This window comes from Centroberyx gerrardi, unplaced genomic scaffold (assembly GCF_048128805.1).
Source record: "Centroberyx gerrardi isolate f3 unplaced genomic scaffold, fCenGer3.hap1.cur.20231027 Scaffold_59, whole genome shotgun sequence".
NCBI classification, from domain to species: Eukaryota; Metazoa; Chordata; class Actinopteri; order Beryciformes; family Berycidae; genus Centroberyx; species Centroberyx gerrardi.
Genome location: NW_027605193.1, coordinates 15126 through 20000, shown reverse-complemented (window position 1 = coordinate 20000; position 4875 = coordinate 15126). Strand labels below are relative to the sequence as shown.

Here is a 4875-nt window from a genome sequence, read left to right as displayed (position 1 = left end):
CCAACAGTCAGGTGTGTTTGAGTCAGCTTCACTAAACTAACACGGGGATCCAGACACCGTCTCACTGCTGCTTATCAACCGGCTCCGTCAACCCAGGATTTACCTGTCAGCTATGAGCACGTTCACATGAAAGAGGCGGGGTTTGTAACAAATAGCCAATCACATGCAACATGGACAGATCCAGATCAGACAATTCGGATAAGATAAGATGAAAGTATTGATCCCCGTGGGGAAATTAGATAGTTGTGCAGCAAAAGTAATATGATTCAGTGGGGAAAAGGACATAGAATATAAGCGCAAAACTATAAAAATAAGTAATAGCCTAAAAATAGGCGAAAATAATAAAATAGTCTAATCAAACAATAAAAGCCATAAACAATAGACCTAATTATAGGATGATATAAGCCCTAATATTTCCTGCTGACATTTTCAACATGGGTATCGGAAAGAAATGGATAGCTACTAACATTGGGTTCTTCTCTCAAGAAGAACAAATTCTTATAATGAATAACTGTCAGCATTACAAAACATAACCGCGAAAAGTAAAAGTTGTTTCTGCTTCCAAGGCTAAAGAGGATTACTGGAGGAACTGCCTGTCATTAGGACACAGTGGGCATATTTTTCATTGATAAAATAGTTTGTGGACACATTGAGGCTGTAAAAAGATTTTCTATTCATAAAGTCGGCCTCATGTTCTTCAGGGCTGCGGTAATGGAATATGAATAGCCGACACTGAACCAAACACTGTTGGGAATCCAATTAAATAAAGTCAGCGCAATTAATTAGCTTATATTTTAGTACGAAGCCTCCTTGTTTTCTGATCTGCTTCTGTTGGGGTTCGTTAGGTAGACGTTTTTTTGTTACTGCGATGCATTACGATAATTACGGTAATCGACGACGGCACGCTCCGGAGACTTCCGCCGGCCGAGCCGTCTGGTGACACTTGTACGTTACTACAAACTACAGTTACATTATATAACTACAAACTACAGTTACATTATATAACTACAAACTACAGTTACATTATATAACTACAAACTACAGTTACATTATATAACTACAAACTACAGTTACATTATATAACTACAAACTACAGTTACATTATATAACTACAAACTACAGTTACATTATATAACTACAAACTACAGTTACATTATATAATTACAAACTACAGTTACATTATAACTACAAACTACAGTTACATTATATAACTACAAACTACAGTTACATTATATAACTACAAACTACAGTTACATTATATAACAGGCAGCAGGAGTTTACCGGTATCCACCGTTGTTTGCATGTAAGTTGAAGCTAACTGAAGCTAACTGAAGCTAACTGAAGCTAACTGAAGCTAAGAATAGAATCTATACAGTTACATCATATCGGCGTTTATTTCGATGTGTGAGCTCAGTCCAGCTGACGGCCCTCTGTCCTGTCGGCGGAGAGACAGACACAGACAACCATGGAGGTTTCGCCGCGCCGAGGACTTACTGCCGACGGTTCCCGGGGTTTCCCTTTATTTGTTTGTGTCGACCACGCCCCGGCCGTTATCGGAGACCCGGCTTTTAATTGACTACCGGCCACTATTAGAGGATTTACGGTAGCCTAACAGTTTTCAGTTTTTTATTGTGACTTTCATTTTTGTCCATATTGGGATCCTGTAGGAATGGTGACTCCCTGTTTCCAGAGAGCTGATTGGTCAGAAGGCCTTTCATCCGTTTTGATCCGATACCCTGAACTGAACCTGCTCCGGAGCAGGTTAGCCGTGCAGCATCAGTTACCATGGTGATCTACCCCGGTTAAAAGTGAACCACCTTCGTGAGACCGAAAACCCCGAGTTAAACCTGACGTTACCTCGCTAACCTCAAATCCTGCTTCGTAGTACAGGCCTCAGGCCTCAGGAGAGCTGAACTGTAGCAACAGATTCCTCCATAACATGCACCTGATCTTCTCTTTACTATTTGTAATATTCAAATTTCTTTTCTATTCTTTTTGGTATATTTGCATATTTTACTTTTTTTCATTTATGTTTCTTTAACTTAATCTGTTCTACTGCAGATTTTTTGCACATTATCTTAAAGGATAAGGCTGGTGTTTTTTAATGCATTGTTTACCGTCAACAAATCCTATGAAAATAACAAAATCAACAATGCGTTTGCTCTCCTCCCGTTACTTTCTGACTTCCCACTTTCTGTTTTTATCCGTCAACCCGGAAGTCATTGGCTCCAATTGGAAGCTAAAAACCTTTAAATACAGCTCACAAAGACATAGTTTACATTTTAAAAATCTCTAACTGTTACCATGAAAAGTCAGACTGTTGTAGTTATTACCAAATCAAATTCAAACGGGAACAAATTCTTCATTACGCCGGGGACTATTTTCTGTGCTACGGAACTACTTTCCCGAGACGGAAAACGTGTTTACGGTCGGCTTATTAAGTCGTTTGAGGAAAAAGTCGTCCGGCCCGGTGCATCGTGATGATGAAATATGCTGCAGAGCAGCAGCATGGCTCTGGGACGGGTTTTAATAGTTTTTAATACAATGCGGTTCTATGGCTGCTGGGACATGAGGCTGCACTGGGACCGCTACATGGACCAGACTTGCTGGCAAAACAAAATCATTGATGATTTTGATATTTTCATAGGATTTGTTGATGGTAAGAAATGCATTAAAAAACACCAGCCTTATCCTTTAATTCTGTAATCTGTTTTTTCATGAGTTCAGTCAAACTTTTCTATTTAAAATCTGTTGATGTTTGCAGGAACTTAATATTCTTATTTATATTTTATTATTCTGCTGCTGCAGAGACCCAACAGGAACCAATCAAGTTTCATCTAATGGAATCTTTCGAACGTTCGTCAACAAGTCTTTTATTTTGAAAGGAACGACCGGACGTAGTGTTTCTTATTCTGCTAGCTTGACTCTGTCAGGAAACACAACAGCCGAACCCGGCGGTAAAGTGCGGGGCTGCGGCCCGGCCCCGCGCGCCTCCGGCCGGGTCGAACTACAACAACAAGCCGCTGACTGAAGCTCGCGCCGCTAATTATTAAAATCTGAAGCGTTTGAATTAAAGTTATTGATTTCTTACCGTCGTTTCTTCCCTCACAGTGTTGACAGCAACACAACACGGAAGTAGTGACTACGATAAGAGAGTGCGCATGCCCGGAACTCCGCGGAGGAGGGGGTGGGAGAGAGAGAGAGAGAGAGAGAGAGAGAGAGAGAGAGAGAGAGAGAGAGAGAGAGAGAGACAGAGACAGAGAGACAGAGAGTTTTCTCATTATCAGTCCCAGTAATAAGGGATTAATGTGTGTTTATGTGTATAATGTGTGTTTATGTGTATAATGTGTGTTTATGTGTATAATGTGTGTTTATGTGTAGTATAATGTGTGTTTATGTGTATAATGTGTTTATGTGTATAATGTGTGTTTATGTGTAGTATAATGTGTGTTTATGTGTATAATGTGTGTTTATGTGTAGTATAATGTGTGTTTGTGTATAATGTGTGTTTATGTGTAGTATAATGTGTGTTTATGTGTATAATGTGTGTTAATGTGTAGTATAATGTGTGTTTGTGTATAATGTGTGTTTATGTGTAGTATAATGTGTGTTTATGTGTATAATGTGTGTTTATGTGTAGTATAATGTGTGTTTATGTGTATAATGTGTGTTTATGTGTATAATGTGTGTTTATGTGTAGTATAATGTGTGTTTATGTGTATAATGTGTGTTTATGTGTAGTATAATGTGTGTTTATGTGTAGTATAATGTGTGTTTATGTGTAGTATAATGTGTGTTTATGTGTATAATGTGTGTTTATGTGTAGTATAATGTGTGTTTATGTGTAGTATAATGTGTGTTTATGTGAATGTTCCCATTATATTTTCTCCCATTTGTCACTTTTCATAATAACTATTTCATAACTAATTTTTATTTTGTTTTGTTTTTTATCTGATTATTGTAAGACTTTATCTTTTACATATTTTATTGTTGATGACTGTTGTATTGTTGCTTTGGCAACATCTTTATATTCTATAACATTCTTTATAACATTCATGACAATAAAGCAAATAAAATTTGAGACAGACAGAAGATCGCTCATTTCCCATTACTTTGGGGTTAAGGTTTTTTTGTCTTTATTGTTGTAGTTTTACAGCAGAGAGAGACAGGAAAGACTAGGAGAGAGAGAGGAAAGACTAGGAGAGAGAGAGGAAAGACTAGGAGAGAGAGAGGAAAGACTAGGAGACAGGAAAGACTAGGAGAGAGAGGAAAGACTAGGAGAGAGAGAGGAAAGACTAGGAGACAGGAAAGACTAGGAGAGAGAGGAAAGACTAGGAGAGAGAGAGGAAAGACTAGGAGACAGGAAAGACTAGGAGAGAGAGGAAAGACTAGGAGAGAGACAGGAAAGACTAGGAGAGAGAGAGGAAAGACTAGGAAAGAGAGGAAAGACTAGGAGAGAGAGAGGAAAGACTAGGAGAGAGGAAAGACTAGGAGAGAGAGGAAAGACTAGGAGAGAGACAGGAAAGACTAGGAGAGAGAGGAAAGACTAGGAGAGAGACAGGAAAGACTAGGAGAGAGAAAGAAAAGACTAGGAGAGAGAGGAAAGACTAGGAGAGAGAGAGGAAAGACTAGGAGAGAGAGAGAGAGAAAAGACTAGGAGAGAGAGGAAAGACTAGGAGAGAGAGAGGAAAGACTAGGAGAGAGAGAGAGGAAAGACTAGGAGAGAGAGAGAGGAAAGACTAGGAGAGAGAGGAAAGACTAGGAGAGAGAGAGAGGAAAGACTAGGAGAGAGAGAGAGGAAAGACTAGGAGAGAGAGAGGAAAGACTAGGAGAGAGGAAAGACTAGGAGAGAGGAAAGACTAGGAGAGAGAGGAA

At 39.2% G+C, this 4875-nt stretch overlaps 1 protein-coding gene across 1 annotated transcript in view; it reads right to left on the bottom strand.

Annotated features, from left to right (window-relative positions):
- Positions 1-3124, bottom strand: part of LOC139927503 (lethal(3)malignant brain tumor-like protein 4) — a 34875-nt gene extending 31751 nt beyond the window's left edge. The window contains 1 exon segment of the mRNA XM_078282274.1: positions 3092-3124. The gene's annotated coding sequence lies outside the window, so the exon portion shown is untranslated.
- Between the last annotated feature and the right edge of the window lie 1751 nt (positions 3125-4875).